The following is a 27,989-nucleotide window of genomic DNA, read 5'->3' on the forward strand; positions in this document are numbered from 1 at the left end:
AGACTGCTTGGCTGAGTAGCACTGGGAGTGGCCTCTAGACCTTCTGAACATTGTATGGCAAATGACCCGTCCTCCACTCCCCAAGTAGTTACTGTTGATTGTGTACTATATGAAAGGCACAGTGATAAACAATATACAAAACTATTTATTACTTTCAGTATCAGAAAGTGTTTCATTGGCAGTCAAGGGTAACTTGCCACTAATTAGGCAGTCATAGGAAAGTCACTTAAACGTCTTTTCATCTAAAAGTATTTATTTGTGAAAGGAGAGAGTGGGTGGGCAAATTATTGGGATCAGTTTTAAAATAGTGTGAATGTGGATAAATGTAAAGCATTTACAGCTGTTATTAAAACAATGGATGGATAAGAAATTTTAGAGGTCAATGATGTGCAATGTAAAGGTAAATGCTTTAGAATTAGACAAACTAGATTAGAATTTGCAACTCATGACTTAGTTATTTGCCTTTTGATAATTTAAAAAACTTCTTCTGTTAAAGTTCCTCATCTGTAAAATAGAGAACAGTATACCTGCCTAGTCATGAAGTTTAGAAATAATATCCATGAAATGTTTGACATATTAATACATCTTCACAAAATAGGTAGGTATTATTACTGATTATGGAAAATCTTTAATTAAATTATTACTATTTGGGTTTTGGGGCCATATGGCAGTGTTCAAGGCTTATTCCTGGCTCTGTGCTCAGGGATCACTTGTGGAGAGGTTCAGGGGATGACATGGGATGCTAGGGAACAGCCTCATGTAAACCTGGGTCAGCCTCATGCAAGGTAAGAATGCTACCCATTGTACTATCACTCTGGCCCCTCTTTCATTTTATTTTTTTCTCAAACTTTAACAAATACTTTACATGGTGTTTAACATGTCCCAGATATTGTTGTGCTTTAAAATCTTAACTGAGAGGCTGGAGAGATAGACCATTGGGTAGTGCTGACCCACATTACATTCCCGGCAGCACATTTGATCCCCCAAGCATTGCCAGGAGTAATTCCTGAATGAAGATTTTATTCTTGGGAAACTGAAGTACAGAGGTTAAATAACCTGTCACAATCATATACATAGTCTGTGGTGGTGGCCAGAATACTATATAGTTTAATTCTAGAGTTGGGGTTCCTAATCACTGTATTATATTCTCAAGCCAACCACTACCTATTTCATAAAGGAAAAAAACCTGTAACTGGCTGCTTGAAGAAATTTTCCAGAACAATCAAATGGCTCCGCACAGAGAGAAGCTAGTAGTATGTGTACTTTGCTCTAGAGAATGGAGACTGAGTCAACATAAGTTGTATTTCCTTAAAGAGCCATGCATTTATATATACTGTAAATATTTTATATGTGTAGGTGTGGTTTGCTATCTGAGGTCTTTACAAATGTTTCTAGGAGGAGGCCTTTTCCTAGAAGCCTAAGGGTGTTCTCAAAAAGCACTACCCAAAGAACAGGAAACAGATTAAGAAACAGTGGTTTTCATCTTGCTGGGTTAGAATGATAATGAACTAGTGATTATTTTGGGGGGCATCTGAAGCAATTCTATTATGAAAAAGGAGTAAATACCTAAGAAAGAAAAAAAGAAAGTTAATGAAGGACTGGAGCGATAGCACAGCGGATAGGGTGTTTGCCTTGCACACAGCCAATCTGGGTTCGATTCCTCTGTCCCTCTGGGAGACCCCGGCAAGCTACCGAGAGTGTCCTGCCTGCATGGCAGAGCCTGGACAGCTACCCATGGCGTATTCAATATGCCAAAAACAGTAACAAGTCTCACAATAGAGACGTTACTGGTGCCTGCTTGAGCAAATCAATGAATAACGGGATGACAGTGGTACAGTGCTACAATGAAGGAGGGGGGAGAGACTAATCTCCAAAGTTCTATGAGATATCCCTACCTAAAAATGAGACCCAAGCAACAATAATGTTACCCACACAAAAAAGGGCATAATGACCATTTATCTAGATGTGGGAAGAAATTGAACAATATGATGATTTGTCCATTTCACTATCATGCTTATAAAATTGACAACATAATATCTAAAGAAATGTTATAAACATATTCCCCTTCTTCCTATGAGCCAAGTAACACCAGGACATGTTTATCAGTCAACTATATTCTCAGTTGAAAATAGAGGGAAATAAAATATTACCTTTGTCTTCTAAGGGCTTGGGGACTGCATCCAAGTATTCAGTGGACACAGGCAGATTAACAGGAGAAAAACATACTAATTTATGTCAGCTTTATGTGACATGAGAGCTATTGAATGGAGGAGAAATGGAGGAGACATGAAGAAAGGGTAAACATACATATTTGGAGAGATATCACAGTAAGGAGCTTGCCTTGCATGTAGTTTACCAGTTTTGATCCTCAGAAATGCATATAGTACCCCGAGTGATCCTGGGCACCATGAGTAAGCCATGAGTAAGCCCTGAGTATTGCCAGGTGTGGCAAAAAACCAAAACAAACAAAAAAACTTCTAAAATAGGTTAAAAAAATAGGCAATTGTGGGAAAATAACTGAACTGTGTTGGGAGGCCAAGGGAAAATAATAATTATTCTTTTAAAAAGGTGATCCCCACAGGACTCACAGCAGACCTAGCCAGTCCTCAATCAGGCCTGTTTTGAGAGAGAATTCTGCCTATACCACACCAATCCTTCTGAGAAATCCTCACAAGGCATCTGTGGCTCCTTAAGTCAGTAAAGGCACTAGCCTGATAATGTGAACAGCAGCACCAGCTCCCTGAGACTACCCAGAACTTAGTGCTTAGCTTTCTTTGCTTAGCTTACCCTGAGTCCCATAAAGGACAGGAATATGGAAAAATGAAGGGAATTCAGATACATCACTGACTGTGGGCAAAAGTCCAGGAAAGTCCTTTAGCAAATCAGAATTTTTTTTTAACACTCTAAAGGATGAACTTTTAACTTTTTAACACTTTTAAGAACTTTTAAGGATTTCAGAGCAACAATGCTCTGATGCGCTTGATGAACTTTTAACACTTTTAACACCTTTTAGGATGATTTCAGAGCAACAATCTTCTTGATGCTAACAGGACAAAGTAAATTTTTGGAAGTAGATTCAATAAACTCAAATAAATATTAACTAAAAATAAAAATTCACTTAAATAGAATTGAAGTAGCTAAAGGATACAGTAGCAAGTCTCAGCAACAAAACAGAAGAAGCTGAAAATCAAATTGGTGACCTCTAAGACAAAGAACATCATCAATAAAGAAGAGATAATGAAAAAGAGATTCTTTAAAATGAAGAAAATTTAAGATACTCAATATGGAAAACAGCAAGAGGAACAACCTCTAAATTATAGAAATTCTAAAAGGAAAGAAAAGGGAGAAAGGAAAATGGCTGGTGGAAGAAATAAAAGCGGAAGAAAGAAAACCTTGTGTTACCAAAATTACAAGAACCAAAAAGAGAAATAGACAACCCGGCGAGAGAGGCTAAGCCTCAAATACAAGGGCAATAATATAAAATTAACATCATAATCCTCAAAGGAAACTCTATTAGCAAGATGGGAATATAATGTACTGAATGAAAATAATTCAATGTACTGAATGAAAATAATTTGCAACTAAGAATGGGAAAATATTACATGCTCATGTATTGAAAGAATTAATGTTGTTTAAATGACCATTCCACCCAAAGCAGTATACATATTTTATCCAATTCCCATCAAAATTCTGATACATTCTTTAAGGGCCTAGTACAAACACTATTAAAATTTGTATGGAATCATAAAGTCCCTAAAAAACCAAGTCATTCTGAAAAAAGTGAAGTTGGATGGTATTGCATTTCCTGACTTCAAATTATACTGTAATGTATTAGTAATAAAAATGGGGTAGCATATAAATAAAGATAGGCTTTCAGACCAATGGAACAGAAATGAGAGTCCAAAGATAAATGGTCAGATCTATGGACAATTAGTCTATGAAAAAGTGGTTAAGTATGTGAAGTGGAGCAATAAAAGAAAGACTTTAAAACGAATGATGTTGGGACTGGGAAAAAAGAGAGAGAAAGAAAGAAACTGGATCCATATCTCACACTATACATAAAATTTAAATCAAAATACATTAAAGACCTTGAGATTAGACTAGAAGTGATAAAATGTGTTGAGGAAAACAAAGGCAGAACTCTCAAGGAATAAGAGGTTAAATTAATAGTTATTAATGTTATCATAAAATGAAATATCCCTTTCAATTTATTTTATTAAATAGTTATGAAGACCTCTCAAGGTCTTCTGGACCTCGTTACTTATCATTAGTGATTTGATGTCATAGACAAAGACAAAAATAAACAAAAATAAACAAATAAACAAATACATCAAACTTAAGACTTTTTACATGGCAAATGAAAGTTGGGTTAAAATAAAAAGACAATTGAATAGAATATTGAACAGAATATTAAAATCCTATTGAATAGAATAAAATATTTGCACACTAGACATCAGATTAAGGGCTAATGTCTAAGATATATAAAACACAATCCTCAGCAAACAACAAAAATGCAAATAACCCCATCAAAAAATTGGGAGAGGAGATAAACAGACATTTCTATGAGAATATACAAAAGATAAGGCCAGTAGGCAATGAAAAAATATTTATTGCTATGTATTAGGGAGTTACAAATCAAAATGACGATGAGATATCATCTCAACACCAGTGAGAATGGCATATATTAAGAAGACTGAAAACAACCAAAGGGGCATAGTGAAACTGGGGCTCTGGTGAAAAAGGAACTCTCATCAACTGTTGGTTGAAATGTCATCTGGTTCAGTCTTTATGAAAAACAGTATAGAGATTTTTTTAAAACTGAAAATAGAGTCCCCACATGATACAGTAATTTCACTTATTAGCCTTTACTTCTCTAAACACAAACATAACGATTTGAAAAGTAATATGCACATCTATGCTTACTGTAGACCTTAATACAATAGCTAGGTTATGGAAACAACCAAAATGTGCAAAAAATTAAAGAAGTTAATGGTTGAAGACGTCGTGGTAAACACACACAATGAAATATACCCCAGCTACATAAAAAGACAAAATCTTACAGTTTGCTGCAAGTTGGATGAAAATGGAGGGTATAATGCTAAGCAAAATAAGTCAAAAGAAGAGGGGCAAATCCCAGTGGTTTGCATTCACCTGCGGCATACACAAACACAAGGTGAAGAAACAGCAGTATCTAATGATGACAAACCCATGGCCTTGAATTACAAAATTGAGATTACCAAGCAGAGAGGTGGGGAGAGGGTGGGTGTAGAAGAGAATGAAGAGGTAGACTGAAAGTAACATCAGGACACTGGTGCACTTTGGTGGCCTTGGCCACTTTGGTGGTTGGTGATGAGGTCCAATAATGGTATACATCAAAACCATAAATGTTATACCAGTACAAACATGTGGTCTAAACTATAAGTTAAAAATGGAAAAAATATTTTAACAAAGTCCTTCTGTACAGAATTATCTCAGCTTTGATTTGCCATTGAAGAAGTTTCTTTTCTCCTGATTCACATGGGAGTTTCTCTTTTTTTTTCCCTCCCCAGGAAGAAAAGAGAAGATAAGAATGCCTTTTGGGGGGACAGAGCAATAGTATAGCAGGTAGGGCACTTTCCCTGCATGCACTATTCCATATGGTTCTCCAAGCACCTCTAGGAGTAATTACTGAGTGCATTGCTAGGAGTAACCCCTGAGAACTACTGGATGTATCCCAAGAACCAAACACCAAAAGCAAGGAAGCAAGCAAACAAGCAAGCAAGCAAGCAAGCAAGTCTTTTCTGGCTTGCTCTTCAACTTCAAGTCCATGTTCTCCCTTGAACGTATTATATTGCTTGCTTGTCTCTCAAGGGTGTGAGGAGATATTTCACTGGTTTAGATTTGCATTCTACTAATAAGTGGTAGTGGGTGGACAATATTAGGAGGAAGATTTACTTGAGCTCTGAAGACAATGGAAGTTGAAACAACTAGAGCCCCTTGTGGTCTAGGATCTTTCATTAAGGTAGAATTCCTTGAGAGTTAGCAAGGTTGAACAAAGAGAATGCTGCAGGGTCACTTTGTGTATTTTATTTCTGGTCTGGTTACCTGACTGAAGCTAATGCTTTTATACCTGACTTTCAGAGAACAGAGAGGATATACTCACTGGTAACAAAGCTAAGTTTTCAAGACATAAAATAAATTGAAAGGGATATTTCATTTTATGATTTTTCTTCTTATAATAAATACAACAATAGACAGTGGCAAGAAAAAGTATAACACAACTTATGATCAACGACTACCCAACAAATTTACAAGAGCCATAATTCAAAGAACTAATTTGACAAACACTTTCTTGTCAATCTACATTCATAAATTGAAAATGATAAAACTTGTATTACTCCTTCTGCATCTGGCTTTCACAGGCAGAGATCTGAGAGACCAGAGTGATTTTTACCAGCTGACAAAAAGCTGGCTTATGTCCCAGAACCTCTTTATCTCAGCATTTGTCACAGATTTTAGTGGAGGCAAAATTTTGCCTTAAGGTTTTGATTGGGGGTGGGGGTTAAGAATTAAACTGGCAGTGTGGTAGTTAAACCAGTAGTTAAGAATTAAACTGGATGATAGTTCCAAGGGCTGGGACACAAGAGGCATTCATGAAGCCCTGAGCTGGGCCGTCACTCCATGATATGCCATCCTGAACACCACTGCATGTAACTCTGGAAGCCTCCAAGCACTGCCCTGGCATCCTTCAGCACCTCTGGACCAGAAGAGCACCACACAGGGCAGGCATTGAGTAGGAAGTAGATGGGGGGCATAAACATAGCTTGGGAGATCTACCACTCATCCACCAAAGAATTCAACTCAGGTAAGAAAGATTAACAGGAGAAAAATGCATAGATTATAATGTTTATATGACATGAGCACTCTTAGAAGATGGAGACACAAAGAAGTGGCACTTCGGTTTAGGGAAAACATCTCATGGAGTTTTATCTCCCCTTTCAGGGAAGAAAAGAGCAGATTTGAATGCACTTCTTGCATCTGCTCCCTTTTAAGTGTTTTAAGTACAAAATAAACTTTACGCCAAAACAGCAGATTTAGGAGTGGCCTATTCTACTATCTTTCAAGAACCAGAAGTCAGTGGTTAGCAAATCCAAGAACATAGTTCAATTTTTGTTCCACCTGGATTAAAACTGTTGAATAACTGAGTATCAGATGATTCACCTCCAAGTGAAAATCAACATTGCACAAATTTCTGAAGCACTCAGAAAAGTTTCTGGCGTTAGGTTTCACCTTCATTTTAGAGATTAGGCAATGAAGATACATGTGTGTACTTGCTCAAACTGTCAATTAGCTGATAGGCTACTGAAAATGTTAGAAAGTGAGAAGATTAAAAAAAAAGGTTTAAAGATATATTTAAAGCAGGTCAATTCTACTAATTCTGTATGTTATAATAGAGTATAGGGTAAGGTAGATATAACCAAACAAATTTCAGAGAATAACTGCCACTTGGATCTCTTGAACTGAGTTATCTGAAATTTCTATCCTGTAAAAGATAGCCTGTCTAATGCCTTTGAGATAGTTGTGATGGATTCTCCACAGAAACTACAAAGAAAGTTGTTTCCTGTAGTTTTGTCAAAACAAATGTAATGTGAAACAGTTCTTTTTAAATACTACACATTCTCCCTTGTCATGAAATCTATAAGGATAAAGCTCGTGAAAATTATTTCAAAAAAGGACATTCTGTGATAATTATTATGGGGAATATTAATAATTATAAAGGTAGGAAAAATGACTTGATAAGTATGTAAATAAATGTAGCATAGTAGAAAGAGTATGAAGCTTGTTATCAAATTCCGGACCTGGATTTCAATCTCACTTCTGCTTCTAAGAGCTATGTCACTTTAGCAAGCTGAATCTCAATAATATTCTTTTCTAAGAAACTAGAAAGAATAGATGAATACTTGCAGAGTTTCTGTGAAGACAGAATGAAGACTCTCATAAAAAACTGTTAAGATAGTGACAGAAAAAAATATATAAGTAGGAAAATAATGACATAGAAGTGTTTCTTCAGAGCAGAAAAGGATTTGCATAAACATAAATATTTGGCTGTACTTTTTTAGATAAATTAGAAAATTAAGGATTCACATATAACTGTAGCTACCCGTGTGCAGCATGTATTTTTGGTATTATTTATAGATATTTCTCATTAATATCAGGGATCTTTCTGTAAGCTGAAAGTTGTGCATTTTTTAATTTTAATTTTTTGGGGGGATGGCCACACCAGACATGCTCAGGGGTAACTCCTGCTTTTGCACTCAGGAATAATGCCTGATGGTGCTTAGGGAACCATATGGGATGCCAAGTGCCCTAATGCTCCAGCCCTTAATTGCACATTTTTTGACTTGGTATAATCTACCCTCATTATAGAACTATGCTTCTATGCAAGAAAAAAAATCATATCCAGGTGTTTCATATTTGAATAAAATTACAATATAGTTGATTTCAATACAGTCCATTTTTTAGGACTCTTGTTGATGACAGGAATGACATTTGAATGAAAAATTACTATTTTTGATGTTTATTAAATTTTATAGGTTAGACTTTTGACAAATTCTGTGGAGACTATTAAATCTCACTGTCATGTCATCCCGTTGCTCATCGATTTACTTGAGCGGGCGCCAGTAACGTCTCTCATTGTGAAACTTATTGGTACTGTGTTTGGCATGTCCAATATGCCACGGGTAGCTTGCCAGGCTCTGCCGTGCGGGCACAATACTCTTGGTAGCTTGCCAGGCTCTCCAAGAGAGGCAGAGGAATCGAACACAGGTTGGCCGCGTGAAAGGCGAATGCCCTACCACTGTGCTATCACTCCAGCCCATTAAATCTCACTTTTCTGTAATACTTGAACTCACTGAATTCACTTCAAGAATGATGGCACAGCACATGGGACTCAAGTCATTCAACAGGCCTTTTCCATGAGATTGTAACATACTGAAAATTGGATCTTTAATTTGTTTGTTTGCTTTTTGGGCTATACCCAGATATGCTAAGATCCTGACTTTGCACTTAGCCAGTTCAAGGAAACTTGTGTATGTGTGTGTGTTTCGGGGGGAAGGAGGTTTGGTTCTGGGGATTGAAATTGGGTTGGCTACATGACAGGCAAGTTCCTTATCCGTTGTTCTATTTCTCTGGCCCCATAATCTTTAATTTTAAGTCCTTCTCCTTAAGCTCACTATCTAGTGGATCTTTTCTAGAGATACAAGTTACATAGCCACTGTACTGAGTCAAATAAGGAGTCTTTATGCTCTAATTTCTAGTTTTGAAAATCATACTGTGCTCACTAGGCAATTATTTAATTTCTTCCTTTCTCTTCAGAAGTATTGATTTATGCTTTTATAGTTAAAAATCAAGATATTTAGACAATTGAAAGATCCCACAAAGAAAGTGTTCTTGATAAATAGTGCAAAATTGCATGTGAGATGCTTAGAATTCTTAGCAGTAGCTAACTTAAAGTTCCTGAGAAAAAGCCTCTAAATATAGGCTGAGCTAGAACCCTTTATTGTTTACCCTCATCTTGCATATTTGAAATTTGATTTGTGCTAGATTATCTACTACATGAGAGACTGTAGAAAACACCTCATTTATGTGCCTATTTCAGGGATAAATAAAGGCATTTATCTGAATTGGAACAATTATTTTAAGTTTTTTTTTTTGGTTATGGGCAACACCCAACAGGGCTCAAGGACTACTCAGGGCCAGCTCCTGGCAGTGCTGGATTGTGGTGGGTTGGGAATCACCTGGTGTAAAGGACTTAAGCCCAGGGCTCCTGTGTGCCAAGCATGTGTTCAGTCTGCTGAGCTAGCTCTCTGCCCAGTGAACAATTTAATGACTGAACTTAATGATTATGAATACTGTAATTTTTGTTTTACTGTTTGGAGCCCTTTCACGGGCTTGAATTTGGCAAAGAATTTGACAAGAATTTTATTGATTTATTTAGAAGTTTTTCATTTGATGCTGGCTATCTTAGAATTGTGTTACTAGACTGAGTTTCAGGAACACTCATTTTGCTTAACCTAGTGAAATGTGTCAACCCTCGGGGTAAGCAGCTGCGTGACCTTTTTGTTGTGTCCTCCTTGGGAAATGACTGTACTTGATCTTGGACTATGAGTTCCTCTGGGACGGAAACCATTATATTCAAAGGCAGGTCGCCTGGGTTCAGAATTGAGATGGCCACGTGTAGGAACCTAGGTACACTTCCGTAGTTTCCACTTGGGTGCAACATCAGCGGTGCTCTGGTGCTAGGCCCTGAGAGGTGACTGGCACAAAACAACGCCAGGCCCTGAAAGGAGCTTCAAGTTCCCAAAGAACAACCACAATGCCCATCTTCCTGACTCATCCTTAAAGCATCAGACCTATTCATGTATACAAGCCATCGTGCCAGGATGTTTCATTCTCTCACTTCTCCTCAATTCTCCCCCACTCCCATCAATTTTCTACAATTCATAGTCTTTGGCCATATCATAATAAAACTGAAGCCTGAGAACTTAGATCTAGACTCGTATCATTACAGAGGAATTCCCACAATCCTTGCATTATTTAGAAATGGGAGATCTTCTACACAAAGTACATTAAAAAGTGCACCTGGCTTGCTGGTGCGCTTTGACGACTCTATCTACATTTCGATACACAAGCCCCTGGAGCTACCACCCAAGTCCCCCCCTCCCACTTCCCCCCTCCCCCCAGTTCTCATCAGGGTTCCTTCGCGGGGCTTCAATCCCCACAGCGGTAATCATTACTCTTTCACCACGGGTTAAGTTTTGTACGGAGTTATTTTGGAGGGAGTGGGATTATTTAGCCGACAGTTCCTTGGGGGCGGGACAAGACGGCAGCACGGTTCCGTCCCTAAAGCGTTATCTCGGGGAGGTTCTGGGGTTCACAGAGCAACGGCTCCGTTCTCGCCGGCCCGAAGCAGCGTCGAAGCCGGGCCCGAGCAGGCCAAGTCGGAAACATGCCACAATGGCTGCCCCGCGGAGGGCCGCGCGGGTCTCAGACGTCCCATCTTCCTCACCTTTCCAGAGGACGCCCCAGCCGCGCGACTGGCAAGCCGGGCGTGGCGCTGGGCGCGGACCCGTCGGAACGCGAGCGGTCGTAGCGGCCAATGGGGGCGCTCCTGAGCGCAGGAGGGGGAGCGGGAGGGGAGGGGGGCCGCGAGTCATTTGGTTAAACTTTCCCCCGCGGGCCGGCCAGCCGCAGAGCCCACCCCCGCGATCCTCTCTCGGCCCTCCCATTGGCCGTTGGCGTCTCACCCGGCCCCGCTCCCGCCCGAATCGAGAAGCGGCGGTGCGGTGGGAGGCCGAAGCCGGGAGGAGGGCGAGAGCGGTCCTCGGGCAAGGGAGAGCGAGGCAGCCAATCAGAACAAGAGATAGAAAAGAGGCGCCACGCCAGCCAGTCATCTCCCTAGGTACGGGCCGGGGCCGGCTGACGTGAGTGTGGGCGGCAGCCAATGGGCGTGCCCCTGTCCCTCCGCTCTTCAGCAGCCGGTCGGGGGCGGTGGGAGAGCTAGTGAAGAGAGCGCGACGGCGGCGGCGGCGGCGGAGCCATCGCGGGACAGTGAGGGAGCCAGCGGGGCCGGAGCGTCTTCGTCTAGGTGAGAGGCGGCGGCTGTGTGACTGGGAGCGACGTGGGCCGCGACTGAGGGAAGTGGGGTTGGCCGGCGGGGCCGAGGCGGGGGCGACCCTCGCTGCCCCGCCCCCGCCCCCACCCTCGGCCTCCGGGAGCCGGGTGGTGCGCTTCAGCTCGGGGGCGTCTCGGAGCGGCCGGAGCGGGACGCAGTTGTCCCGAGGGCCCGCGAGCGCGCCCGGTAGGGTGGGGCCTGGTGTGTAGCCGCGGAGCCCGGGGGCGCCGCCCGGGGTGCGGAGGCCGCGGGAGTGGTGGCGAAGGTGGGGCGGGGTAGTTCGCCGCGGACCGGGCTCGGGTGCGCTTGAGGTTGGCAGCCCCCACCAGCCCCCGGCTGCCACGATTTGGGGGGTCTGGGGAGGAAGAAAGTGATGTTTGGGCCGAGGGTGATGCTGAGGAGAAAGGGGGTTGGGGCGCCGGTGCGGAGCCGGCGGAATGTTCCGATGGGCCTCGCGGATGGAGGTGGCGATCGGGAAAGGGTGGCAGGAAAGGGGCCGCGAGGGAAGGGCAGGACGGCAGGCTCGAGTTGGGAACGTTCCGCGGTGGGGGGCGACTGGGGACACACGGATCTGGGGCGGGGGGAGGCAGAAGAGGCACCTACGGAAACCGGAAGATGACTGAGTGGAGGTTCGGGGTGAGGTGTGGATGGAAGGCTGGCGGGCTCCGCGGGCGAGACGGGCGGCCAGGGAGCAGAAGCGGGCAGGGAGCGAACGGGTTTAGGTTCTTTTATGTGCGGTCGCAGAAGGGTGTGGATCTTTTATGAGTAATTAAGCAAGAGCCACTCTGTTCTGGTAGAGCCCGGAGAGTCGAATGTCTCCGCCAGCCAAGTTCACAGGCAGGTTTCCTGCTCGCTCGGGGCCGAACCCACAGCCTCGCCCCCTCTCTCTGTACCCCACTTGACAGCCACTTGTTTTGCCCCAGAAGTTGGCTTCTGATGGGGTGGCAGTTAACAACCGCTTAATTATTGAGCGTTTCAATAAAAAGGAAGGGCCAGGGATGTAGTTTGGTGGTCCAGTGTTTGCTTGCCTTGCATGTGTGAGGCCGTGGGTTCCATCCTGGAGTTTCTAACCACACACACACACACACACACACACACACACACACACACACACATTGGTGTTTAAACCACCGTCGGAAGATACTTTAGAAAATCTGCCCTACTAAACACACACACACACACACACACATTGGTGTTTAAACCAACGTCGGAAGGTACTTTAGAAAATCTGCCCTACTCAACACACACACACACACACACACACACACACACACATTGGTGTTTAAACCAACGTCGGAAGGTACTTTAGAAAATCTGCCCTACAGGGGAGTTTCTGGGCTGTGTAGTTCAGTATGTGTAATGTAGAATAAAGATGATGCAAGATGCAAGTAGCAGAAGTGAGCACTAATTCATAGTTGTACTCTTGCCATCCTTAGTTTCACCTATTTTGATAAAGAGTTTGTCCGCTATGCTTGGAAATTTTTTTTGATCTTGGATGGAGTTTTGTAGCTAAATAGATTGAGAGTTTCTCTTATGGGGAGGAGGGGGGGAAATGGGGCATGCTTGTATAACTGATACTACGTTTCTGTTTAAAGCTTTTGGGACATACCTAGGCTATATGCTCGGGGGTCACTCTTGGAGGTGCCACTGGAGAATCATGCATTGCCAGGGATGGGGAGGTGGGTGGCTTTTGCATTCCAAGTGTGAACTCTAATTCTTTGAACCATCTTCCTGGCTCTGAAGCTTTTGGAAGTTTTATTTATAGAGTTTCTATAGAGGTTGAGGTTGAGAAATGGAGTAGGAAAGAAAGAGACCCACTATCACATTGTCACTCTGAATTCTTAATTTCTGTTTGAGGATATGAGGAAAGGGAAGAGTTAAGCACTTCTGGACAAGGCGTAGAAAACAGGAACCAAAGAAGGCTTTTTGTTGTCTAGGATGTTTGTTATGAAGTCAACAAAGCGTGATAGTTAACAAACCATTTTTGAGGATGTAGAAATAATTCTGTGCAAGTAATTTCTTGGTAATGCATTTCACTGATCACATTTTACTCTTAGTATAGCAGAATATCAAGTGCCAAGGTGCTGAAGTGATTCAGAGCAGAGGAATAATCCAAGTTGTATGAAGTTAATCAGGAAAGGTTACCTAGAGAAGGTGAGTTTTGAGCTGTCTTTTGAACAAGGAGTGGGATATGGATTATTGAAAGTTATGATGATTGCATTCTAGGATTTGGACATGCTTTGGACAACTTTTTGCAAGAAGGATTAAAGATCTGGAGGAAGATTTGAAGCTATAGAAATCAAGTTTATTTGTAGCTTAGTTGTTAAATGATGGTTTTATATTGTGACTAGGAGAGAAGAATTTGAATAGTTGATGAATTAGAGACAGCTAGAGGAAAGAGTACAAACATAGTTATGAGAATACAGTGAAGGAAAGTTGGTAGGAGAGATAGATTTTGTGTTTATATATCAGAAATAGTTTTGACTTTTGATAGAGCAGAATTTACTGTATGCAACTTTGTGCCAGATACTGTCTTGAGCTTTCCAAGCTTTACAATCCTTTGATGTCCCTATTATACAGGAGAGAGAACTGATAATTACAGAGATTTTATTTGTTCAGGGTTCACATAGCTGGTAAGTTGTAGGTAAAAATAGGTTGAATCAGTAAATATTAAATGAGCTTTATGCTCTTTCTGCTAAATGTTGCAGATTCATATTTGATAAGATCCAGAGGCCCAACCTGAGCCAATTTTCAGAGATTATCAGGATTAACAGACAAGAGCCAGTGAATAAAGAAAGGAAGATTGGTCAGACTTTTGTAGACACTGAGGAATATACTGCTCGTCTAGGGTAGAAAGAGGAAGTGGTGAGCAGTCAAATATGTAGCTGAAATACAAGACCCAAAATTGAGAGGAAGCTTTTATGCTAAGTAAGAAAAGAATCATGTAAATTTAATTTCAACAACCCCAGAATAATGATATTGAAATATAGGGTGGTAGTTGTGTTTAATCACAAGTGTTCTTTACAAATAATTTTGGTACAATTACCAAATTGGTTAATTTTGTAATTGTATCTTTCTTTGTAATACTTTAAGCTTTGCTGGTAAGACATGGGTATTTTAAAATTGATTTGTACTATTTTTTTTTCACTTTTCCCAATTAAAAAGAAATATTATTACTTATTCTTAATAGAAAAAACAATTTAAATAAAATTAATAGGAAATATATAGGGGGATTAGTTTGAACTATGTTTGAGGTGAGAGAAAAGATGATCTTCCGGTGCCTCTTTGGTAGTCATGTTACTATCTTGGGTGAAATGTTACTATCACTGGTGAAATGTATAGAAATCACATACTGAAAAATGACATTTGTTAATCTTAGGGTTCAGGTTTGTTAAATTTCCCAGGATTATGGGCCTCTGAAATGCTGTTTTTTTAGAGTTTATTAAATAAAGATTGACAAAATTACTAATACAATTGATTGACTTTAACTTTTTCATTATAATCTTCCCTCTTCCCACTCATTGCTTCTGTAGTTCCTCTCTTCAGTGAGTCTGTAATGGGCTTTAGAGGCACAATAAGGAAATACAAAAGTGCTGATTTCATATTTAACTAATTTAACTTAAGCTTTTTATTTTGTGGTTCTGATTAGAAAAAAGAAAAGACAGATTTGAAGAAAATTAGCTTTATCAAATAACTATTCTGGGGCAAACAAGATTTGCTTAACAATAGTACAAATTTATCCCAGTCTTTAACATGGAGGGAAGAATCTTTTAAGTCAAGAAAGGACCTAGATTTTAGTTTAATTTTGTTTGATCCATAGGATCATGGGATGTGTTCTATTGTGTTCTTTAAACAAATGATCCCATTTAATTCTAATAATTTTCTGAGGTCGATATTCAGTTTAACAGATGAAGAGAATGAGCCTCAGAAATTAGTCGTTTTCCAGAATTGGTAGAGGTAGCTGCAAGCTGAGCTTCAAACCATGCTTTAGCGAATGCAAAAACTCATGCTTATGAGATAAATGACAAGAGATGTATTATATACAAGTTTTAGAAAATGCCATATACATAGCCTTAGGTAGATAATTATTTCATTAGATGATGGGACCTTTGTTCTCTGTATTTATACAATATGACACTTGAAAAGATAGTTCTTCAATGATAGTGATTTTTGTATGTCTTAGATAGGGGTGCACTATGTTATATTTTGAGTAGTGATTCCCAAAGTGGTGATAACACTGCAGGGGGTGAAAGGTGGGTAACCGGAATCATTTCGGGGACTTATGCAATGGGGGATACATTGTATTTGTTCAATTAAAGAAGGTAGGTTTCGAGGGCATTGAATATTTTTTCTTTCTTTTTTCTGTAAAGAGGGCAGTTGGCCAAATAAGTTTGAAAGCTCTGCTTTAGTAGAGGACATGTTTTCATAGTTTTTGTTTAGTTTTTTTTGGGGGGGGCATACCTGGCTGTGCTCAAGACTTATCCCTGCCTCTATGCTTAGAGATCACTTCTGGGGGGTGTTGGGGGTCAATATGGGTTTCCAGGGATTGAATTTGGGCTTTCTGCATGCAAGGCAAGTGCCCTATCTGCTGTGCTATCTTTTTAACCCCTATTATAATATTTTTTGTGACCAAGATGTATTTTATATTTATATTTTTAAATATTAATGAAATAGATGCTACATCTTAAAGCTGGTTATATCTCAGAATTGAGGAAAAGTAATCTTTATGTGAAACTATTATAACAGTTTCCTATGTGCATTTTTTTCCTTGCCTTTCTTTGCTTAGCCTGTTATTTTTTTTAGTATAGCATACAATTAAAATATACATTAATAATAGTCATTTTTCTACTTAGTGAATGTTATGAGAAGAAAATAATTTAATGTAGAAAATTTACAATATACTGTGATATCAGTAGATCTGGGTTTTAATTTTTGTTTTGTTAGTAATGTGTTGTATAACTTGAGGCAACTCACTTCCCTTTATGAGCTTTAGTTTCCTCAATTGTAAAATGGAGGATGAAGGAAACTTTTAGCTTTGTTTACCACTAACTAACTACATTTCCTTTCTCTTTCAAGATGTGGATGCCTTACCAAGGAAGTAGCTCAAAGGGTTGGTGTGCATTTTTTGCTGGGAGAAGCAGAGTTTTTAAAGCACGGTATTATGGAAAATTGCCACTATAAAATTGTGATATTAAATATATTAACTTTTTTTGAGGGGTCCCACTGCTTTCAGTGCTTAGGGACCCTGTGGCATCAGGGATTGAATCCTGGGCTCCTGCATGCTATGTATTGGCTCCAGCTTTTTGAAACACCCATATAGCATATCAGAACATTTTATGAACAAATTCATACTTGGCTAATACTAGTATCTTTATGTTTAGTCATGGTAATAACTAAAAAAAGTCTAGGTTTTTGCTTCAAAATATAAAAGAGGTAGCAGAATTAGAAATGAAACAAAACTGAGAAGTTGATAATCGGTAAAGTTGGTGATACAGGTACCAGGAAGGTGATACAAAAAGCTGGAGCCAGTATATAGCATGCAGGAGCCTCAGGATTTTATCCCTGACACCACAGGGTCCCCAAGCACTGAAAGCAGTGGGACCCCTCAAAAAAAAAAAGTTAATATATTTAATATCACACTTTTAGAGTGGCAATTTACTGTAGTGAAGGGACAGCAAAATTGAGACTGGATATATGTATACAGTGTAACAGTCTCAGATGATCTATTAAAATTGGCAAGAGAGATTCTATGCAGGAAATGACACTTCTGAATGAAAGTAGCATTTTAGGCAGTGATCATGTGTAGAAAACACAGGTAGAAAAATTACATTTAGCTTTATACAGAGGCTTTGTTGTTGAGGCTGCTTATCCAGTGATGCTTGGGGCTTTCTCCTGGCCCTGTTCTTGGGGATCACTCATTCTAGTTAGTGCTTTGGGAACGCTCTGTGTTGCTGGGCATAAAACCAAGTAAGGTTGTGTACTTGGCAAGTTTTTAACCCTTGTGGTCACTCCAGTGCCCGGAGTTTTATCTGAATATATCTTTAAACTGCTACCAGATATTATTGACATACAGATCTTGCATCAGTACTGAAAAATAAGCCAACTGCTGTATTAGATTTAGGACCCACACTTTGTGAATTTTATTACTGTGTATGGAAAATTATTTAACATAGTCCACTATAAAATCTTCTAAATATGTGTTTTAATGTGTCTGTTTTGTTTTGTGTGTGAGAGAGATATCAGCTTTCAAGAATAAGTCATGGGATTTTATTCATTTTGGTATGTGGGAGGGTGTTTTTTGTTGTTTTTGTTCATTTTGCTTTTGGGCTCACCTAGCAGTGCTCAGGGCTTACTCCTGGCTCTGCACTCAGGAATCATGCCTGGTGGACTTTGGGTACCATTTGAGGTATCAGGGATTGAACCTGGGTTGGTTGCTTGCAAGGCAAGTACCCTACAATTCTATGACTCATCACATATCCTTGGGGGTCTGTAGAGTCTAGTATGATAATCCATTAAATGTATAGGCAGAAAGCATATTGCTAAGATTCAATTCAAATTTTTATCTGTGTTTGCTGCTCATCTTTTATAAACAGGTGTTTCATTAAATGATAAAATTATAAAACTCAATGCTTTAAATGCTTAATTTGAAAAAAATAGCCTTAACTGTTGGATTCTTGGTGGTGTTGGGGGCATTGGTGGTGTCAGCCAGTTTAACAAATATGTAGGAATGATTTTACAAAAGATTTTAGAATATAGTACTTTACATAATGACTGTTCTATGCTCTGAATGGGCAGAAAGTAGATAGGACTTGAGAATAGGGGCTGGAGAGATAGTACAGGGGTTAAGGAGCTTGCCTTACATACAGCTGACCCTGGTTAGGTTAGACTCTTAGTCTCCCAAGTACTTCTGGGAATGAAACCTGAGTGCAGAGTACAGAGTAAGCCCTGAGTACTGTTGGCATATCCCCCAAAATAAAAAGTCACCCCTTAAAAACGAGTCATGCTTTGCATGCAGAGGCCCCAGATTCCATCCCTGGCACCATGTGATCCCTGGAACAGCCTTGAGTATTCCTAGTTCTGTCTCCTCTGACCCTAAAGGGAATAAATAACATTTTTCTCCAGAAATAAAGAAGCCTCTTTTATCTTGTCTTATCCATACATCACTAAAATATGTGAAGGAAGGAGCTGATAAAGTACTTTGAGATTCACATTTGTCTTAAAATAACTTCAAAAGATGCTGCAGTGACTTAGAGATGTGTATTAGGCTAACAAAGGTTTGATTCATAGTGGAATCCCTGAAATTGTGATTTTTCTTTTTCAATCATTCATCTAGTTTGAAACATAGTCCTAAATAAATTTCTAGGAAATAGGTGGAGTTGAAATATTGTTGATTGCATTTAAGATATAGTTATCAAAGTGGCAGAATAAATGATTTAGTTGCTAATAATGACATTTGACTGTGCAGAGCAGAGTACAGACTGAATAGGTTAATACTGGGAGAATTGCTTTAGAGTGATAACCTTTGTGACCTGTTGGAGTTAATAATTCTCTGAAGTGTCTTTTTTTTCTGGAGGGGGGCACAGTGTTAATGCTCAGGGGTTATTCCTGGCTCCACATTTAGGAATCACTCCTGTTGATGTTTAGGACCATATAGGATGCTAGGGATTGAACCCAGGTTGGCTGGGTGCAAGGCAAGCACCTTACGTGTATGTATGGCTCCAGCCCTAATTCTCTGCAGTATGCCACTTGGAAATAGCTTATTCAGATTAATCATAATAGGTATATTGATTTGAGAAGTAGAAGAGGATTTAGCCGTCAATGGATTGACTTCCCCTTTGTTTAATCTGCTAATGATTAGAGGAATTAATTGGCTGAAGATTAAGTGGTTAGAGGCATTATAGACAGTTTAGATAATCATTGCTTGGCTTGATTTTTAAATGTCCGTTGCTCTTATTTGTTTGGGCTCTTTTTTAATTCTGGGTCTCAGGCTTTTTGTTCTTGTGTTGGTACTAAGATTTGACAGGTGTAGAGCAAATGCTGTACTGCTGTATCCTGATTTGGATCTCAGTTTCTGGAGAAGGAAGTATCTTGACTGATTTTTTTTTTTTTTTTTTTTTTTGCTATATGACTTTGTTTCTCAATCAATGAATTAATAAAAAATTTCTTGAATTTGTATTCTGTGTTTCTTTACTGTATTCACTCTCACCCCATTGTTAGCACAATCAGCCTTTACCTGGATTATTGGGGTAAACTTGAGACTAATTTAAGTTAGTTTCACTTTGGAAAGATACTAAGAATCCAAAATAATCATTGGACATCATAACTAACTTTCTGAGCTGATTCCTATCAGACAACACTTAGTTGCAAGCTTTGTTTAGAGTATCGGCATTGTTTCAAAAAGAAATTAGTAAATTTATTTTGAGGCTTTTTAAAATAGCGTTTCAGCGTTTAGTTTGCTTACACATTAATGGGAGTGCTACATTCGAAACCAGAGACCCGAAGAATCAGTGATACCCACATGCAGAGAAGTTATTCAATAAAAGGCTTTGATTCTGAGATCTTAACCAACATTTCTGGTATGGGGCCAAGAAGACCTGCCCCTACATTAGTGATTCCAAATTTTGGTATAAGTCCTTAGAAGAGTGACACTCAGATCTGTTTTAAATCTTGCTTTTAACTGGATCATTCTTTAGTTCAATTTCCACTTTCTAGTAGAATAAGAACTGTGACGATATTAGTATTTGGGGGAGACAGATTTTGATTATGGATAGTTCCAACTTGAATTATAGGACAGAAAATACTTGTCTTAAAATTCTTGGATAGCTATAGGCCTCAGACCCTAGCAGTACAATTATACAAAGAATTCTACTGGTTAAGTAAAATGCTAAAATAATAAAGTTCCACTAATGGTGATTTTTTTTGGGGAGGCCAAAAAAATCAAGCAGTGCTAAGGAGGCCTGGATTGGGGTGGGATGGGGAGGCCCATTCAGACTGGGGAGATGCTTCAATCTGATGTTCTTAGTCTGTGGTGTCACAGATTATCAGGGTCACCCCTGTGGTGGTGTAATACCCAGCAATGCTTGGAGGACCATAGGTGCTGGAGATTGAACCAGGACTATGTTTGGGGTACCATAGGTTGTCTGGTATTGAGTTTACCTCACACATAGGTTGGGCTTTAACCCCTTAAATTTTAAGCTTCAACTCTCTGGTCCCCAACTAATGGTAATTTTAAATGGAAGAATAGTAGTGGGGTTGGAGTGATAGCACAGTGGGGAGGGCGTTTGCCTTGCATGTGGCCCACCCAGGTTCGAATCCCAGCATCCCATATGGTCCCCCGAGCACTGCCAGGGGGACTCATGCACTCAGTAATTCCTGAGTGCATGAGTCAGGAGTAACCCCAGTGCGTCACTGGGTGTGACCAAAAAGCAAAAAAAAAAAAGAGAGAGAGAAGAATAGTAGTAATAATTGAAAACCATGACTAGGTAAGACAACACAATTCACAGCAAGTGTCCCTCTGGAAAATTTACAGTATTCTAGTTTTTGAGCATGTTCATGGTAGAAACTTTGCAGCATTGATAGTTGCAGTTACTATTTATTATATATAAATTGGAATTTTGGGTCCATGTGAATAACATGCTCTTTTTTTGCTTTGTTTTAGTATTTGCACCATACCTATCAGTGTTCAAGAATAACTCCCAGTAGTGCTCAGGGGACTAAGTAGTGTTGGGGATCAAACCTGTTCCTCCTATATGGGCAGTAGCCCTTTGAGCTGTCTTTTCAGCCCTTATCTTTGCAATTCTTTAATAACTGGCTTAGTAGTTTATTTATAAGTAGTCATGCGGATTGAAGGAAGGTCATGCTTTCTAAACATTTGTAGTCTATGGGAGGTTTGCCCATTTTCTGAGAATTATTACCTTACAGGACTGATAAGGTGATCACTGAGCTTTTCAAGATTATTGCTTCTCTGGTTTAAATTGTGTAGAGCTGGACTTGAATTAGGTTCAGTGGGTTTCTTTACCACAGGACATTTTGTAGGCTTTGATATGTTAATATACTCTGTTAATCTCCTGATTGAGGATACAGTTTCCCAGCCTTATTTATCACTTTGAAAAATACCTTAGAGAACGGTAGTCTGTTTTCAGGGTTCACTGCTGAGAACAGATTCAGAAGGCTGTATAAGAAAGTGACCCAGGAGAAACAGAGGAAATACAGACTACAGCAGGAGCTCATATTTCTGTTGTTAAGAGCTTTTAGTTATTTGCTAAGTGTAGACTTTAAGAAGTCTACACTCTTTTAATTGTAGAACTGCATCTGCTTCTACAGTAGTGAAATGTTAAGTTAATTAATCTTCATTAATAGACTTTGGTAATTTTAAATTAGACTGCATGAATAGTAACTTTTTAAAGTCCTTTTTGGCTAAATCTTTGGTCTTCATTTGTTCAGTATAAAATTTTTTGTTGACATTGTTTTATTGCATAATTTTAAATATTTTTATATTAGTATTTAGGTATAGAGTCAGATGCACACATTTCATGATTTTTAAGCAAAACAAAATATTTCCATTTTCTCTATTATATTGGAAAAGTTTGAGAAACACTATCTTTGTAATATCCATGAAAATACTAGTATTGCTTTTGTATATTAATACTATATACTATATTTCACCTTCCTGAGATTGAAAGCATTTGGTTAAAAATTCATGTCTTAACTTGAAATATTTTAATTCAGGTATGTAGTAACTAGCACAGTAGTTTATGTATAGAAAAAAAATTACCTATGACTAATGAAACTTTAAAAAAAAAAACTGGTTTCCTCCAGAATAGAATTGAATACATGTTTTTGCAAGTAGTGAGATCAGTGTATTTGCTACCAACCCATGTTAATAAGAGCACTGCTCTTCTGTTGGCTTTATAGTTGAAGTTACCCCATTGACACAGGCCTTCAGAACAGAAACAAAGAAAAATTTCCTGAAAATTTAAAATTTTCTTGTTAAAAATATAATTTAAATATATTTAGTAATAAAATTAAATGATTTAAATAATGTGTTTAATGATAAAAGTTTTAAGTTTTAGAATTAATGTTTCCTTCCTAATGGATGAGAGTGTGACTTCTAACAATGTCTATTTGATTTTTTTAAGTAGTCAAAGGAATTATGAGTGTTTTTGTCTTAATATCTAGTATTTTCCAGGATAATGAGTTCTTTGGAGGCATTTAAACTCTATTACAGTGCTACACTTGTGGAGCATAACTATACAAAAATAGTTATGTAGGTCTTGAAAACAAGTGAATTCATTGAGATTTTTTACTACCAAGAAGTACCTTGGACATTGGGGAAAATAGGATACAGAGAGTTAAATATTGGTATATCAGTGTCTGTGTAGGCAAACAGAGTGGCCATTATGAGGCTTCAATGGGTGCTTATACCAGGGTTGGACACTGGCATCTTTTATTGAAAAAAAGAAATGTTAACCCAAGTAGCTGGCGTTATTCTTTTGTTTCTGGAAAAATGCCTTATAAGCCTTAATTTGCGAAAAGGGCAAAAAAGAATCCACTATTATTATCATCAATTGGCAACAGTAAATAATTTGTTCATTTAGAATTTGCATCTTGATCCTTTTGTTTATGATTTGCTTTTAGATTTGTCCTTTCATTTTGAGATTTAAAACATTAAATATTTCATTATTTTAAAGATATAGTAGCAAAAGAGTTTGGAAGACAGTTCAGAGTTTGGCATGCATGTTTTGCTTTTGGGAACCTAGGGCTTAATTCCCAGCATCTCATGTGCTCCATGAGAAACTTGCAAGCACCACCCAGTGTGGTTCGAAAAGGAGAAGAATTAGTAGAAAAGATACTAGCCCATTGGTTCCCAGTATGATACCTCTAGATGGGAATCTCTCAATACCTAAAAGGGATACATATCCACTCTTCTCTCTCTCTCTCTCTCTCTCTCTCTCTCTCTCTCTCTCTCTCTCTCTCTCTCAACCTATAAACTGAAGACTCTGTGATCTAATTAAAATGAATTAACCTACTTTGGTCGCTGTATCAAATTCAAGTGGTAACTGGTAAAAGTTTATAGTTAATTTGAACTAGGTAAGATGGCATTTTTATTCATCAAATAAGATTATTTGTGTGTAAAATATACCAAAGTTATGAGGCCCATGCTTTCCAAAGGAGTTTGAATGGCTAAGAATAGGTAGTAAGCAACTTTTTCTTGGCTCTGTGAAAAGGGTTCAACATGGATTCAATCATTAAAGTCTACTAAAGAATAATAAACAGTTACTTCACCATGTTCTTGTGGCAGATTGTGTTTTCTAAGGATTGCTGTAATATATGTATTTCCTGTTTCACATGTTCTTCCAGTGTTATCTTGACACTTCTCAATCTGAGATGGGGTTTATGCTTTGCCTCTCCTCTACCCTCCTTGCTTGAATTTGGGTGGTCTCAAACAGTAGAGTTCCACTATGTGAATTACAAGGAAAAGTTAGAAAAGATGAGGGAGTTACTAGCTTGCTAGAGTATTGGCCTTTTTCTTTTGTTTTGGCTACACCTAGCAGTTTTAGATGGCTCTTTTATTTCAGAGAATGAACTTAGTGCCCCCTACATTCAAAGCTTGTGCTCTAACCCTTTGTGCTTCAACTTGGTTCAGCCCTTCACAAATTCCTAATTTATTGTGAAGAATAAAATTATCATTATTTTAAGAACAAATTTCAGAGTGATTGTTTCATAATGATAATCAAAACACTACTTTTCTGAATCTGCTAATATATACTGAGATTTGACAGATTGTTTTGTCCTATTAATCTTTGGAAAAGCTGTTCTTAATTATTTAGTAGGTTGTATTTGATAACAAAACTGACTTGTGTGTTAGAGTTCATGATATACTTGCTATGGTACGAACCTTTGGGAAGCCTTTGTTCTGTATCTTAATTTTAGTTATTTTGATATTAAGCTTTCTCTTTATTTCCTTGGACTGCTATATCCAAGTACCACAAACTGACTTAATTTAGTAGAAATTTATTCTCTTGACAGTTTGGAGACAAGAAGCAGAAAAATCTAGGTGTCAGAAACACCATACTTCATTTAAAATCTGTCAGGAGGTTGCCTTTTATTTTTGTTTTGTTTGGGGTTGGTTTGGTTTGGTAAGCCGTAGCTGTGCTCAGGACCTGCTTCGGGCTCTGTACTCAGGGATCACTTCTGGCTGTGCTCATACCATAATGTGGGTCCTGGGGATCAAACTCTGCTTCTGGGGGTCATCTTTTATAGCTTTTTTCCCCTGGTACTTTTAGTGGTATTTGGTTTATAATTACATAACTTTAATATCTTGTTTTGTTGTCACATGGTGTTCTCCCTGTGGAACTTTCTTCTCATGGCCCTCTTAGGAGGATGCTCAGGATGTGGGATTAGAAAGCCAGCCTAATTCAGTGTGACATCATTTACATCATTTACCCTCTTCAGCTATCCTTTTTTTCCAAATAAGGCCACATTCAGAAGTTTTGAGAGTTAGGATTTCAACATATATTTTTAGGGAATAAGAATTCAATTCTTAACAAGCCCAAAGGGAGGTTAGTGTAATTATGTTTTAACCATTTGTGCATATTTTACTCCAGATTAGATGTGAATATGGTTTTTAATCAGTGCCCATGCTGCTGTATATTTTCATTGTTAATTCCCTTTCCCTCCAGTATACATGTATTTTATAATTTTATGAAAAATTATTTTTTTTTTCTGCATCACACCCGGTGATAATGCACTCAGAAATTACTCCTGTTGGTGCTTGGGGGACATACGGGATGCCTGGGATTGAACCCTGGTCAGCCACATACAAGGCAAACGCCCTACGTCCTGTGCTGTCAGTCCAGGCCAAAAGTTTTAATGATTTTAATTTTTAAAAAATTATTTGTTTAGGGGCTGGAGAGATAGCACAGCGGGTAGGGCGTTTGCCTTGCACGCGGCCGACCCGGGTTCAAATCCCAGCATCCCATATGGTCCCCTGAGCACAGCCAGGGGTAATTCCTGAGTGCAGAGCCAGGAGTAACCCCTGTGCATCGCCAGGTGTGACCCAAAAAGCAAAAAAAAAAAAAAAAAAAATTATTTGTTTATTTATATATATATTTATTTTTTAATTGAGTCACTGTGAGAACAGTTACAGGGCTTTTAGGATCGAGTCTCAGTCATACTATGCTCAAACACCCATCCTTTCACCAGTGCACATGTTCCACCACGAATAACCCCAGCATACCCCCTCTCTCACTCCCCTTCTGCCTGTGTGGCAGATGATTATCACTACTCTTTCCTTACTTTGATTACATTCAATTTTCGACAGGAAACTCACTATCGTTATTTGGTGTTTTACCCCCAACAGTCAGACCTGTCTGAATGACATCATTAGATTGTATGTTTTCTATTGTTGGTAACAAAGAGCATATGATGTTGCATGGTCCCGAAAGCGGCGCCCAGATTTGGAATTCTGGTATTAAGTCCGGAGGTATTTCTGCCAGCAGCCGCTGCATTCTGAGATTGGTTTCTGTGGTGCTGGGATCATGGCTGTTCAGGAGCGGAGGAGCTGTTCATGGGAGACCACTCAGGGTCTCATTTGGGCAGGAGGCAGGGCCAGTTCTGCCTCCCCCATCGCAAGATTCCCCATGCATCCCGTCCCATCACTGCAAACTCCTACCTCTCTGTCTAATTGGTTCTGAACGGTGGCGGTCGCCATGCTGTCGCATGGGGGAAAAGGCCGAGGGACAGAAACCCTTCCCCTCCCTGGGCTGCATGGGGCCATAGCTTAGTTCAGAGTCCAGGAGCAGCTGCTGCATTCTGAGATTGGTTTATGTGCCTCTGGGATAATGGATGCTCAGGAGTGGCAGATCCATTCCAGAAGATATATTTTTGTATATCAGGAAAGGTCTTGGTTTGGAGATGTCCAGTCCCACATACCTGAGCCGTGTTAGTAGAAGCTCAGTGTCGCCGGGGCTCCATCTGGAGAAGGCGTGCTGGCTGTTGTGTTGTTGGCCCCATCTGGGGTCCGGAGCATTCTCCAGCTTGCGGTGCTGCCGGAATGGCCCTTTAATAATTTTTAATTGTTTTGGTTCATTGATTCCTTTGGGAATTTGATAAAAGCAGTGAATTTTTCTTCTAGGAAAATGTTTTCCATGTATGCATGGAAATGTACACTTGTTCATGTAAACATTCTTTAAACACAGAGTTTGTATTCTGAATTAATTTCTGTTTGTTAAAGATAACTGAATCACTGTTTCCCTTTAATTTTTTTTTTTCTTTTTGGGTTACACCCCGCGTTGCACAGTGGTTACTCCTGGCTCATGCACTCAGGAATTACTCCTGGTAGTGCTCCAGGAACCATCCAGGGGAGCAGGAAGAAGAGGGAAAGGAAGAAGCTATATATGTGTAGGGTTTCCTCATGTTCATGCGACACAGTGCAGCTCTGTGGAAAATTTTTGTATTTATGTGATAGTATGATAATGTGTTTCTCTGTGTGTGTGTGTGTGTGTGTGTGTGTGTGTGTGTGTGTGGGTGCGCATGCACGCGTGTACGCACATGCATATGTGTATTTATCGCCTTTTGTTTCAAGTAAATTGTAAAGCACATCATGCTTTTCTCTGGAGAGTAATCTTGGTCTGTTGAGACTTGTGCATATAGACCTTTATGTCTTGCCACGGGGTATAATCAGTTTTTGACCTTTTGATTGTTATTTAAAGATATTTTTGAACAAGATAGTGGTCGAGGGTTTATAAGAGTTATAGAATTATAGTTTTTCTTCACTTCTGTTTTTTTCTCTAAAATAATCCTGTCCAAACCTCACTCCTGAACATCTTACTGGCATTTGGTTTTTAAAATGCAGAATTTTTTTCACATACCTTGAAAAGGATATAGCTAATGTTTTCTTTTTCATTAGCCTCTGACATGTCTATGTTTTTGGAAGCTTGTATTTGTTGGTTTGTTTTTGAAGTTGTATCAAACAAATATTTATTATCTATTTTGTAATGTTATCTACACAGTAGCTCTAGTAGTAGTGAAACCACCGACAATGGATTTTTACACTATACAGGTTTCTCACTGATGTCTTTCTCACTTGTATTTCATTTTTCTGATGCAGTTATACTACGATAAAAATATACCAGGTTTTTTTTTCTTAATTATCTAATGACATTCAGTACTACTATAAATACACACAAATCATTACACACAAATTTTAGAATAGCTGCTAGATAAACTTTAAAAAATGAAATTGTAGGTACAAAGATAATAGATCATTTAAAATTGGTATATAATGCCATTTTGCATATCCCCTAATTTATAGCTTTATGTTAAGAGACTAGAT

General features: G+C 39.0%; 1 protein-coding gene across 3 annotated transcripts in view; it reads left to right on the forward strand.

The window, feature by feature from the left end:
* Window positions 1-11,495: 11,495 nt before the first annotated feature.
* The window catches only part of FAR1 (fatty acyl-CoA reductase 1), a 61,884-nt gene continuing 45,390 nt past the window's right edge, over window positions 11,496-27,989 (forward strand). For 2 of the 3 annotated variants that reach the window (XM_004613583.3, XM_055141506.1), the window contains exon 1: window positions 11,496-11,626. The gene's annotated coding sequence lies outside the window, so the exon portion shown is untranslated. Of the gene's footprint in view, window positions 11,627-13,714; window positions 13,808-27,989 lie in introns of those variants that run through there. The other variant, XM_055141508.1, reaches the window with a different exon arrangement.

The sequence above is a fragment of the Sorex araneus genome, chromosome 6, assembly GCF_027595985.1.
Source record: "Sorex araneus isolate mSorAra2 chromosome 6, mSorAra2.pri, whole genome shotgun sequence".
In the NCBI taxonomy this organism is placed as follows: domain Eukaryota; kingdom Metazoa; phylum Chordata; class Mammalia; order Eulipotyphla; family Soricidae; genus Sorex; species Sorex araneus.